This window comes from Podarcis tiliguerta (genome assembly GCF_965153285.1).
Source record: "Podarcis tiliguerta genome assembly, chromosome: 5".
NCBI lineage: Eukaryota > Metazoa > Chordata > Lepidosauria > Squamata > Lacertidae > Podarcis > Podarcis tiliguerta.
This window is the reverse complement of record NC_139538.1, coordinates 70565119-70579118: the sequence shown is the minus strand read 5'-3', so window position 1 is coordinate 70579118 and position 14000 is coordinate 70565119. Positions and strand designations below refer to the sequence as shown.

The following is a 14000-nucleotide window of genomic DNA, read 5'->3' as shown; positions in this document are numbered from 1 at the left end:
GTGAGAACAAATCAGGCCATGGCCAGCAAGGGCACAGAAGTGAAAATGGTACAAAGAATAAAAGCCACTGAGGAAACACAGATAATGAATGGAAAAACATTGGTATGACACAAATATGATCACAATGGATGTAAGCAGATTATCAAGAACAGATGATGCTTTTTGACAACAAAAAGGACATGAAAGTAAGTATGTTGTTTAAACTCAGTCATAATCTGTGGTTTGGAGAGCTGACCACTTATTTCTCTAATCTCCAGTATTATCTGAGCATTCAATATATCATGTTTGTTTTATCCATGTGCTGTCAGAAAACACTAGCCAAAAACCTATGGGGGTGCTTTCATTTATTGACTATGGTACCATAACCATAGAGCACTCACTAGTGAATGTGAAAAATATATATTACAATGACTGCCTATGTTGTAGAAGGAACATATTTCATTGAATATACAGTCATCACTGTGGATACTCTCTTATCTATAAGTCCTTGCTAAACAATTATGGATAGTCCAGCAAGATTTGAATGGTTGATAAGGAAGTACTTTATTTCCAGCAGAGGTTATCTTGCATCATAACTCTTCAGTTGCATTTCCCCAGGGACTTTGTTCTTATTGTTGTCAGTTAACTGTTTCACCTTCAGTTGCTAGCAAGCCTTCTCTAAAGGCTGTTCACTGAAGGTTCACAGTAACAAATGGCACAAGCAGATAGATGTGCAAGTCTGTGAAGAAGTCGGGTATAACTTAGAAAGGGGAATAACTCGCTGTTTGGTTGTAGGCCAATAAGCGTTGGTGGAGTCAAGGATGGAACCATTCCACTCCTATAACACACACACCCCAAACTGGATTGTAGAATCTAGTGTTTCTGTCCAGAACCGAAGAGAATTCTCTTGATACTGATGGGTTCATTCTGGACCAAATCAAAACCTGAATTCCTAGTTGGGATCCTGATTTAGTGAAATCTATCCCCACTTTTAGTACATCTTTGATTCAAGGCACACTACCTGCCTGTTCAGTGTGTCCAAATATACTACTTTAGCAACTTCCTTCTATATGAAGCAAGTAAGGTTTCAAATAGGGCTCAGCTGATATATCTCAGGAAATGATGTCTGGCATGTGTTGTTGTTTTTTTAACATTCATTTTGAAGCTCCTCCTGAGTTGTTAGAGGATTTTACTTAGCACCTGGAGAGAAATCTGAAAAATGGCCTCCCCAGTTTCACCATGTGAGACTTTTGAATGCAACCATGAATCCAGTTACAGTAAAATGTTGTTGAAGGAAGCAATGGGTGCCAACGCTGCTCCTTCCATTTCTCTGATTGGGTTGGGACGACGTGGGGTTGGGAGGCCAACTCCCATCTCTTGTGGGGGCACAAGAGTCTGGGTATAACCTTCAATGCCTCCCTCTCTATGGAGGCGCAGATCGCAGCTACAGCAAAACCCGCATTTTTCCATCTCTGCCGTGCCAAACAGTTGGTCCCTTACCTTTCCCGCCCTGATCTTGCCACTGCGTTCCATGTGACAGTCACCTCCACGCTCGATTATTGTAATTCGCTCTATGCGGGCTTGCCCGTGAAGCTGGCCCAGAAACTTGAGTGGGTGTAGAATGCCGCTGTGAGTCTCCTTACAGGGTCCTCGCCATGGGATCACATTCATCCAGTGCTACACCAGCTGCACTGGCTCCTGGTGGAGTACAGGGTCAGGTTTAAGGTGCTGGTTTTAACCTTTAAAGCCCTATATTGCCTAGGACCCTCGTACCTATGGGACCGCCTCTCCTGGTATGCCCAACGGAGGACCTTACAGTCCACAAATAATTAAACCTTGGAGGTCCCGGGCCTCAAGGAGGTTAGGCTGGCCTCGGCCAGGGCAAGGGCCTTTTCAGCCCTGGCCCCAGCCTGGTGGAACTCTCTGTTGCAAGAGACCAGGGCCCAGTGGGATTTGACATCTTTCTGCAGGGCCTGCAAGATGGAGCTGTTCCGCCAGGCCTTTGGCCTGGGTCCAGTCTGACCCCTCCTTTTTTTACAAAACCTTGTATGTAAGGGGCCTCTTTAACCTTTCTCACTGGCTCATATGAGACCAGCAGAAATAGCCGGGCCTGGTGAGCACTTAATGTTCCCAACACCATAGTTATAGTTATAATTTGTGGGTTGCCATCTGATTTTATTCTGTTTTTAAGCTGTATTTCAACATATTGTTTGATCTTATGTTTTAATGTATTATATATTTGATGTTAGCCGCCCTGAGCCTGGTCTTGGCTGGGGATAATGTGGAAAATTTTGGGAGGTCATTTTAGCCCTAGTTAATTTTCAAACCTGTATATCATAATGCTGATACGAAATGCCATGTGTTCTAATGACAAAATTCAAAGTCAAGGAAAACCAATGTGCTAGCAATTAAATTGTTATTATTTATGTCAGAAGTAGTTTAAAAGTAATTTGTGAATCAGGCAATTGCATTTGTGACCCTTCTGATAATGGGATTTGGATTACCAAAAGTATATTATGAAACTGATGGAACCATTTCTGGTGCCTTTATAAAAGGTAACTCAGTTTTCTTCAGGAAGTTGAAACTACTAATGGAAGGATTTTATTCCCATTTAAACAAATTGAATATCATTTTTTTGTTCACACAGTAGGTAAACACAATTTAGCAAGATAGCCTTTGAAAATATTCAGAGTTTATAATCCAGGAAAGAAAATATAATCATACAGAAGGATGTATAATAAAGGGAAATGTAATTGGATTGGTAAGACTTTTGCATGAACAGACAACAGCTTTTGTATGCATGGCATAGTGAAAGGGATAGAGAAAAGCTTCGATCTCTCCCATTACATTAGAATTCCTGAATCCAATGAAGCTGAATGTTAGAAGATCCAGGACATATCAAAGGAAGTACTTGTTCATGTGGCACATAGTTAAATGGTGGAGATTGCTCCCACAAGTCAGTGGGAGTCAGTGATGGCCACATGGATGGCTTTAAAGAGGATTAGACAAATTCATGGAGGATAAGGCTATCAGTGGCTACCAGCCATGATGGCTATGTTCTGCTTCCACTATCAGAGGCAGTACACTTCTGAATACCAGTTGCTGGGAATCACAGGTGAGCTGAGTGCCATTGAGCTTGCATTCTGTTTGTTGTCTTCTCACAGGCATCTGGTTGGCCACAGTGAGAACAGGATACTGGACTAGATGGGCCACTGGCCTGATCCAGCAGGCTTTTCCTATGTTCTTCTGTAGATGCTGGTGCAACTCATTGTCATCAATTCAAATCTGGAATTCTGTTGTCAGAATACACCCATTGAATTTATTGTCATCAACTCAAGTCTGGAACTCTATTGTTGTTTTCATTGAAATTTGTGAACCTAAATTAGTCATGTATATTAATTCCAATGAATCTCCTCCAAGTAGGTCTAGCATTGTATACAGCCCATTGACTTTTCTTAACTTGAAATATCTCAGAGGGGATAAGAATGAACTCCCTGATGTCTGACCATTTATAGATAATGTGCTTGCTCCGACCTTCCCGCAATGTGTTAGGACTGCCATTATGCAAATGTGTTAGAATTAGAGTTGAAACAACTTAGCCTTTCATGAATATTTTCAGCAATGCTAAAAAAACACCCTCTTTTTAAATCTTTTAGCACTCCTTGCAAAAAATATTCACATACTCAGTAACATTGTCCTCATTCTTAATCATTCAGTTAATTAATTTCTATACCACCCTTCATCCAAAGATTACAGGGCAGTTTACAATATATAAACACAAAAATACATATCATAATAACAAACAAAAGCAATAACCCCACAGTAATATTTATTGTCATTAGTGTTGACATCTTGCATACCAATCTAATTAACTGATTGTGACTAACCTTATAGCACTGTGAACAGCCCTGAAGGCAGTATACAAATTTAATAAATAAGTAGTAGTACTAGTAGTAATAGTAATATCATCCTGTTCCCTGCATGGTCCCTGATTGAGTGGGCTCGCCCATGCTAGGCTTGCCGTTGTTATTGTTGCTGTTTAGTCGTTTAGTTGTGTCTGACTCTTCGTGACCCCATGGACCAGAGCACGCCAGGCACTCCTGTCTTCCACTGCCTCCCGCAGCTTGGTCAAACTCATGCTGGTAGCTTCGAGAACACTATCCAACCATCTCTTCCTCTGTCGTCCCCTTCTCCTTGTGCCCCTCCATCTTTCCCAACATCAGGGTCTTTTCCAGGGAGTCTTCTCTTCTCATGAGGTGGCCTCAGCTTCACGATCTGTCCTTCCAGTGAGCACTCAGGGCTGATTTCCTTAAGAATGGATGCGTTTGATCTTCTTGCAGTCCATGGGACTCTCAAGAGTCTCCTCCAGCACCATAATTCAAAAGCATCAATTCTTCGGCGATCAGCCTTCTTTATGATCCGGCCCTCACTTCCATACATCACTACTGGGAAAACCATAGCTTTAACTATACAGACCTTTGTTGGCAAGGTGATGTCTCTGCTTTTTAAGATGCTGTCTAGGTTCGTCGTGGATCACTGCCGTGCCATGGCAAAGGGGCTTGAATAACTCAGAGAAGCTATGAGCTATGCTGTGCAGGGCTACCCAAGATGGACAGGTCATAGTGGAGAGTTTTGACCAAACGTGATCCACCTGGAGCAGGAACCGGCAAGCCACTCCAGTATCCCTGCCAAGAAAACTCCATGGGCAAAGACAACAGGCTTGCCATACATCAAGAAAATTCTTGACATGTCCTGGCTTTCGGGTATTAAAATGGTGTCAGGGAAGAATTTTGCCCAATCAGCAAAATGTCTGGGGAAACCCGGATATATGGCAACATGATGCGGAAACAGCTCCAAAAGCTTTAAATCACTATTTTTGGGGGCGGTTTCCCCAAAACAGCTCAACCATTTGGGTTTATGGGTGTCAGGAATTTTACATTTTGAAATATGGCAACCCTAATCCATGCAACTAATCCAAGAAGGCAGAAGGTGAACCAGATGGCAAAAAATTGGTGCCAGTGGGAAAACCAGAGGACGGGAAATGGTCATTAAAAGATAAATACTTTGCCCAATCAATTCTCTTAGGAAGGAAAAAATTCTACCCTGTTGAGAATATGGTCTGAAAGCACACAACACAATTACTTTGCTGAAGCAAAGCAGGTATGTGTCTGGTTAGTGCTTGAATGGGCGGTTGCCTGAGTACCACATGTATGTGCCATTGGATTCTATGATGAAAGAACACCAGAATATAAGAAAATAAAATAGGATGGTGCCCAGCTAATGTGCTCCATTAGTGCAAGAGTTTCTGCTTGCACAATAGAACTCCTCCGCCATGCACTCTCTAAATCTGTTCATAGTCAGCTGTGTGTTTAATAGCACAATACTACACATGTCTGCTTATAAATAAGTTCCACTGAGTTCAATGGGGCCTGCATCTCTAGCAAGTATGTCTATGATTCCATCTTAAATCAAGAAACTTTAGCATCCATAGCCATTATTATATTGAAGCAGCTAACATTTTTCCATAGAATATAAGTGGGTTAATTAGCACAACCGCTACCATATTGAACAGATGGCTGTTCTCTTAGAACTGTCCTTAAAAGGTTAGTATGCATACAGTTTTAAGGATCCTACTCTTAGAAAGGGAGGATGAAAAGAAGATTAATCAATGTTAGTTAAAATAGGATACTTTGTTTTCATCTAAAATTGTTTGAATACCTGCCTAGTCCATATCCAGTTTGAAGATAAAGAACCATAAGAAGGGAGAGCAGAGGCCTTGAAGATGTCTGGTACCTGGGCAGCAGACAGAAAGTCATATAACTCAGCAGGTCTCATCCTTCAATATGGCGAGATGTATTGTATTTTTATTTAAATTACTAATTTCTAACTTCACATCCAGACACCAAAAGTAGCACATTCAATTTTTTTTATACAGTGCTTTTATATACTCCATGGGAAACATACAAAAATTAGACAATCTTACAATATTATTTTTTATATATTAATAATATACCTACACCAGCAGGATAATATTATTACTTACTCCCACAGGTTTATACTGTGGCTTAAATTATATTATTAATATTGTTGTGTGACTTATTTTACATGTTACAAAACTAAGCATTTCTCCCCATCAACCAAAATTTTCAATTCCATTTTTGCATCACTCCATTTATTATTATCTAACTCTTCTTGGTGATTTTCTCTGTTGCTTAACATGGTTCAACAACAAACTTAACTGTTCTCAGATTTTCCTAATGAAATCTATGTGACTTAGTTCATGGATGTTCTCCCAAGGCCTAACATAAGAAGCCCTGCAGTAGTTAATATGCGTAAAGTTTGAATTTCATATGCTTGCAATAATCTATCCTTGACAAAAATGTAATAAACAGCTTAAGGGTCGAAATGGAGTTCAGCCTGAAGAAGTCCCCATATTATCTCTGGTACACAGCTCCAGAACACTTTTGCTTTCTTACGCCTGCACCGCTAAAAAATACCTTTTGTTTCACAAATTGTGTGCAACTCTGTGCCCTCTTTTGTCTTCCTTTTTTTGTGATGAATTTCCCTCTTTCTTTTCTTTTTTCTTTTTTGAAATGTGTCAGTGGCTATCTTAATAGCTTTCTAACTTCAGGGAGCCCTTCCAACAAAGCCCTGGGCACCTGCCATATAAGCCTTGTGTGTTTCAAAAGATTGGGGTCATGCTTTAGAATGCACTCTCAATGAAAACACTGGCATAGAAATACAATCAATCAGTCAGTCAGTCACTGGTCTGGCCTGTTGGGCATAATTGTTATCCAGCATAAACTGATAGTGTGTCCCCAAACAAAATGCAGCATTCCCCTGCCATTGAAAATTTATGGGGGTGGTGAGCATTCTGTCTGTTAACATAAGAACATGAAAGCCTTTGAGGACCAGGTCCATCTATCTGGTCCAGTGTTCTCTTTTCACAAGCCAACCTGCAAGCAAGCCTTGAGTGCCCCAGCCTTCTCCCCGTTTGCAATTCACAGCAACTGGTATTCGGAAGCTTACTGCTTCCGACAGATAAGATAGAATATTTTAAAGAGCCTTGTCCACCTTGATTTTCTCTTTGACAACTGTCTGATATTACTGCCCAAGAACCCTAAGACACCCCAATTTGAAAAACACAGCAATATCAGAGTAATAGATGGTAAAAGGAAAGATGTAAAAGAAAATTAATTATTTTAAAATCAGTATGTAAGCATTTATGATGCTAATGTCATTGGTGCATGAAGTCTAATTACAGTTTACAAGTGGCGTGGATCAAAAAGCAATGTCTGCAGTCAAATAGTTATTTACTAGTAGGATTGTAAGAAGTTTACCAATGTTTGTAACTCCAATTACAGTTCTAAACTTTGGATGAATGAATATCTCCAGTTGATTGTGTGTGGGTTATGATTAAGAGGTTACAAAGAGTCAATTCGTAATAGATTGAACCAGATCTCTTGGCTTACTGTGGGATTATATTTATTTATTTATTTAAAAATACTTAGTTTACTAAAGAAAATATATGCTGCCTGCAGGAATGTTAGTTTCAGCCTTTTCCATGGTAAGGTTGCCATATTTCAAAAATTAATAATTTGACTTGCCTAAGATCCAGGACAAAGCACCGCCTTTCAGAAATCCTACCCCACCCCCTGGGTAATGTCCAGGAAAATACAGACATAAGGCAGCCAACTTTGTCAGTGCAAGTTTAATATATAAAAAAGTAGCAAATCAAAACTATTTATAGGGCAATTCTATATGGGATTCAAAGGTCAGTGCCCAAATGTATTATTGCTATTAATTTTGATTTTACAGGTTTAGAGACTAAACTGTTCTGAAGAGCAATAAATAAGCTGGAAGGGAGGGGGAAATATACCACAGGCATATGATATTATCATGCACACACCTACAGTGGTTAGATAATTATTACATATGTTGACTAGCACTAATCAGGCACCTGCAAAAGTTATACTCAGTCTGATGTGTAGAACTTATGGCTCTCCAGATGTTGCTGGACTGCAGCTCCCATGAGCTTTTACCACTTGCAGGCTGGGGTTGATAAAAGCTAGAGTCCAGCAATAAACGGAGGGCCACAGGTTGGCCATCCATGCACTAGACCTTCAGAATGTTTGCCAGCTTCAGGAGTGTTTCCACCTATAACAAAAAGGCACGCAAAACAGAGTGAAGTGAGAGTGGGTGTGGGGTAGTGCCATGTCTACTCAGATGTAAGTCTCATTAAATTCAATATATGCAAAGTGCTTTGGACGCTTGGCATTTGACATATAAATGCTACAATCTTTATTAGGATTTGATCATTAAAAATCAGTTTACAACCAATGTTTAAACTGCTTTCTAAACACTGTATCTCCTGTGGGAATTGCAAATCAGGTTTTGGCCAGAGCACCCCTTGTAAAGGTCATTCTATTTTTAGACAACCCTATCCTTAATCTATTTTTTATTTACTTTCCATTTTCAGGTACACTGAAAATACCATACTGTTTCCCCCCTCTCCACCCCCTCTTTCTTGTTTGTAAGAAATTAGATAACTGAGGTGGGAGATGTTGCAGCTCTTGCCTATAACGGATTTGACCTCTGCTGTTTTTAGGTTTAATTGACCAAATTTAAATGTTCTCTCAAGAGAAAACAAATTACTGTTCCATTATTCACTAATCATCTGCATTCCCATTTCCTGCCTTGCTGGCTTTCATTGATACACAAAAAAGTAGGGCTGCATCACTGATCACAAAAAGCCCAAGAAAATGCAGAATTGATATTTTAATAATCTCAAGAAGAATATGTGCAGGAAAATGTGGCATGAGATATGCCTTAGAGAATGAAGAAAGAGGTATAATATTTCCTACGGAATGCATATAATCATCCCAGTGTGTGATATTGCAGCAGAAAAGCTGCCATTATATTCTTTTCCTCATCACCAATCTTATTTCTCCTCTTCCCCTCCAACATCCCCATTCTTACTCCTCACCTCCACTTAATCCCCACCCCCCTTTGTTTTGCCACTCCATTAGCAGTAACAGCACTGACATTTTCTCTGCCTCCTTCCTGCCTCACTCTGAGGAAGGACCAAGATCAAGAGGGTCCTTCCTCAGAGTGATGCATTCTGGGTGAGGTGGCAGAGAAAGTGCCACAGTGGCTAGAAATGCTTCTTACATTTTTTTCTAAATTTAAACAAGAGCCACAATGTGTCACTGCCATTTACGAGCAGTAAGAAGGGGGTGGGCAGGAGGGACGTTAGTGCAGTGAAGGTGTGCTGATGGGAGCACCAGGTTAACTACAGTGGTGCCTCGCAAGACGAAAAGAATCCGTTCCGTGAGTCTCTTCGTCTAGCGGTTTTTTCGTCTTGCGAAGCAAGCCCATTAGTGGATTAGCGTTATTAGCGGTTTAGCGGCTATTAGCGGCTATTAAAGGCTTAAGGGATTAGCGGATTAGCTGCTAAAAGGCTATTAGCAGCTTAGTGCCTTAGAAAAAGGGGGTGAGGAGCGAAAAAACACACCCCAGGAATCGCAAGACATTTTCGTCTTGCGAAGCAAGCCCATAGCAAATTCGTTTTGCGAAGCACCTCCAAAATGGAAAACCCTTTCGTCTAGCGGGTTTTCCGTCTTGCGAGGCATTCGTCTTGCGGGGCACCACTGTATTCCAGTGCACCCACAGGGCACCAATTTCCCTTCCATCTTGCCCTTGCCCTTCCAGATAAGTGGCAGCAACACACCTGCTGGGAAGGTGGCATTGTGGCTTCACCCTAACGAGTGAGCCACATCCAGTTCAAAGAACATTTCTCACTGTGGTGGCAAACTACAGCAGCAGGGCAGGCTCTCTCCCATCCACCAACCTTGGCCCTTCTTCAGAGGGTAGAGAGAGGCAGGGTAGGGTCTGCAGAGAGCCTTGCCAGATGAGTGTCTGGTAGCAGCAGCAATAATGTGATCTGGGAACGCATGCAAGAGGAGGGGTCCAGGGAACACCAGTTTATCACCTTGCTGTGTCTGGCATTAATTACATAATTTGTATTGTCATTACATTATTCCACCTCAATCATTTCAGTGTGAAGGAAACATAATGCAGATAGGGTGGGGGGCATAATCAATTACAGTGGACACAATTAATAAATACACACCCAGCAACACAAGGGGAATAGTGTGGTGGATATAACAAATGGCTCAAGGGGTAGGAGCTGACTCCCAGTAGATTTATCCTGAGCATATATCCAAACTTCCCCCCAAAAGCATGGTTTTGCACCTCAGCCATGATGAACATCCAGACTTCAGCAGTAGCCATCTCACTTTGTAATGAGGGATGTGGTATAACGTAGAAAGTGTTTCATGAATAAACCTAAACATTGTGGATTTTAATTCCTTTTTCTAAGTCATAATTGGTATATAAAGGTAAAGGTACCCCTGCCCGTTCGGGCCAGTCTTGCCAGACTCTAGGGTTGTGCGCTCATCTCACTCTATAGGCCGGGAGCCAGCACTGTCCACAGACACTTCCGGGTCACGTGGCCAGCATGACAAGCTGCATCTGGCAAGCCAGTGCAGCACACGGAACGCCGTTTACCTTCCCGCTGGTAAGCGGTCCCTATTTATCTACTTGCACCCGGAGGTGCTTTCGAACTGCTAGGTAGGCAGGCGCTGGGACCGAATGACGGGAGCGCACCCCGCCGCGGGGATTCGAACTGCCGACCATGCGATCGGCAAGTCCTAGGCGCTGAGATTTTACCCACAGCGCCACCCGCGTCCCAATTGGTATATAGGAAGCTGCAAATATTTTTTTAAAAAAAATCTCCATGGGATAGTGACAAGTTATGAACTTGGGCTGGTTTTGTACCACTTGTAAAGGATATGACAACCCTTGTATAAGATCTTTGGACATTTCTTGAAAATCCTCCCAATTAATCAAATGTCTGACAGATCAGACTTGGCTTGTGTTTGTTTGCATTTCATGTGTGAATGTGAGCGAGAGAGAAGTGGAGATTTAGCACCATCGATCATCTCTTTCCTACAGTTGCTTGGGGGAAGTTCCAAGAAAGTGACCTTCCCGACAGTAACAGTTAGCAGTGCTCCTTCATCAGCATTTGCAGAGACAGATATCCTTTAGGGCATCAAAGTGTTCCTTTTGCAAGTACTATTTAACTTCAAATTTCTGGTTTATGCTTTTTCTGAGTGTCATGAGAAAAAGCTATTGCTCTTATACAGTGAACATAATTGAAATACTGGTTAGTGCAGAATGCTTATCCTTGAAAAATCAGTTATATTCTGCAGCAGATGCATGAAGTTCAAACAATGCACGCAGGCAATTGGCTAGGAACAGAAGCCTAGGGCACCTAGCATCTCCTGGTTGGAGTGGAAATTGTTAGTTTCTGTTTTGCCACTGAGCAGCTGCTTAGAGTCACAGGACTCTGTGGAATTCCTGGGATTCCATACTGTTGGAGTCTCAAGGGAAGGGAGACAGGATGTGACCTTTGTTCCTTTGTTCCTTTGTTCAGTTGCTCTCTGCTTTCATAAAGAGAGGATGTCTTTTCTGACTGCGTAGCTTAGAAATAAAACTCTTTACAATGTAGCCCAAACCTCTCGTCTCTTCCTTGTGCTGGGAACTCTGCTTAATGGATGAAAACGTGCCTTGGAGCCTCATCAAAGGCTCGAGGTCATTAATTATTCGTCGGGGGCGATTCTGAAGGCTCGGCTTGGAAGAAGATGAGGCTTTATCAGCTTGGCCGAGTGGAGATTCTGACAGAAATGTCCCATGTCTGAAACCTTGAGAGCCTCTGCCAGTCAGGGTAGACAATAATGAGTTAGATGGGCCAATGGTTTCACAGCTTCCTATGTTGTCTGGGCTCCTTCAGAAAAAATACATACATTTTTCTTCACTGTAGTAATGATCAAATGCTGGTTAGGATTATTCCATAATTATGATGGGTCTTCTGTTTAGGCAATGAGATTGTGTAGCTCCCTCTCCTCACAGCAGCCGTGGAAGCTACTCAGGGGACCCCCCCCCCCAGTCCAGTGCAACATCCAAACTGTACAAGGGTTACAATTGGAATCAAAAATTGGCAAGTCCCCTGTACGTGTATAGTTGAGCCTACACATGGCTCCCTGGATCAGTGGTTCTGTGTTTAGAATGACTCCATTCAGTAAAAATTAAAGTTACATGGCTTACAAAAAAAACCCTGAACATGTAACCTGATTTTTGCAAAGATCATGTTCATGGCAGGTACACTGAAAAACAATACCTCATACTTACCAAATGCTTATTTCCTAGCCGAAAAAAGCTATGTGGTTCTATTTCATTGTGATTTATTTATTTGGCTTTCACAGAAGCTTGCAGTAAATGGCTTGTTGCTTTGGGAGTATTTGAATGGTTGTGACACCATATATCTCTCCCTCTCTAGGTTCTAGCTAAGTGCCTTGGAGGTCCAGGGACATCTGCTCAATTCTCTTGATAACATAGATTTTGTCTCATCCCCCCCCCCCTCTTCCTTCTGCATTAGCAGAATCTGGCAGGGCTGATTCAAGAGTGCTTTAACACAGAGATGAAGGGCATCTTTAGAAATCTGAGCTGAATCTTCCAACTTTTAAGCAATTATTTCAGAAAACACTTTTGTGACCCCAAAATGCTCCAGTTCTCTATTGTGTCACTCAGAGGAAATAACCATGCACACTCACACAAATGAGTGCCTGGCGTGCTCTGGTCCATGGGGTCACGAAGTGTCAGACACAACTAAACGACTAAATAACAACAACTCACACAAATGCTTGCAAAAGCTTCTAAGGGGTAATATACTCTACATCAAGAAGAGAACTCTTATGAAAACAAGACATCACATCCAGTCTTCTCATCATGTATTGTTATTCCTGAAGGAAAATTCAGTTCTAATGGCCCCAGGGACCCCTGTGATTCAGCCACCTTCTCTGAATACTTTCAGACTAAGTGTTCTGGCAGCCTGGCTGAGGTTAGCATATTGCCTGACATGCTGTAGGTTGGGAAGTCCTTTACCTCATCATCCCCAGATGAGCCACTCCATTTTGTCAGGGGACACGTTAGTGTTGCCAGGGCTGCTCATACTGCGTGCCTCTTGGAGATTGGGAGGGACAGGGTACAGTGTCCCCTGTCCCCATGGCTTGCTTAAGCCTCTGTTGCCACTAGGTACCCTGGACACCTTCCTGAATTGCCACTGAACTGCTGGAACAAGCACCTCCACCAACCACTGCTTTGAGTCCCCACCACACTGAGCCACTAGTGATGCTCTACACTGCAGCCTGCCAGGGTGCCATAAATCCTGCTACCCACCCTGGCTCCTACTGCACCAGACTAGGGATGGGGGAGAAAATTGGTTTGGTGTCTATACCAGGCATGCCAACTTTAGGGGGCTGAAGAGTCTCCAGCCCCTTCAGTCTTTGTTGGAAAGGGGCCACCAAGGTCCATTTATGAAAAGGATCCTAGCCCAAATCCACTTGAGCTGGGGAGCCATGGTACCCCTAGGTACCCCTCTCTTCACCACTCTGATGTTTATCATTGTCTCCTCCATCTTTCTCCTTCCCTCCAATCTCCACCAAACCTGCCAGTTATGACCTATTTATATGATGAAAACATAATGGCAAATGAAAGTAACTGGTGACTATCTCTGCTACACAAAACTAGTGATTGGCTCAACCCTCTAAAGCCAAAATCACACATACTCTGTACATACTGATATTCTGGGGAATATCACACACACACCCCTGCAGATCCATGAAAACTGTTCAGAAACTTGTCATGTATTAGATGCCTATCTTGATACATTGAATGTGTTGTTTTCTCTTCAGGAAATGAAAATCATTGATATTAATTGCATCCCTAGTTGCCACAGATTTAAAAAGGCACATGTACATCATATATCTTCAGTGAAGTACCAGATTTTTGAGCTATGACTTGTTAATTAAAATTACCACTAAGCATTTCTGTGCTGCCACATAATGAAACATAAAGTGTGGCAACAGTGTTGTCATTATGAACCATTTTGGAGTATCAGG

At 42.0% G+C, this 14000-nt stretch overlaps 1 protein-coding gene across 1 annotated transcript in view; it reads left to right on the top strand.

Annotated features, from left to right (window-relative positions):
• The window catches only part of LOC310677313 (uncharacterized protein), a 728781-nt gene that overhangs the window by 493934 nt on the left and 220847 nt on the right, over window positions 1-14000 (top strand). The gene's annotated exons all lie outside the window — the stretch shown is intronic.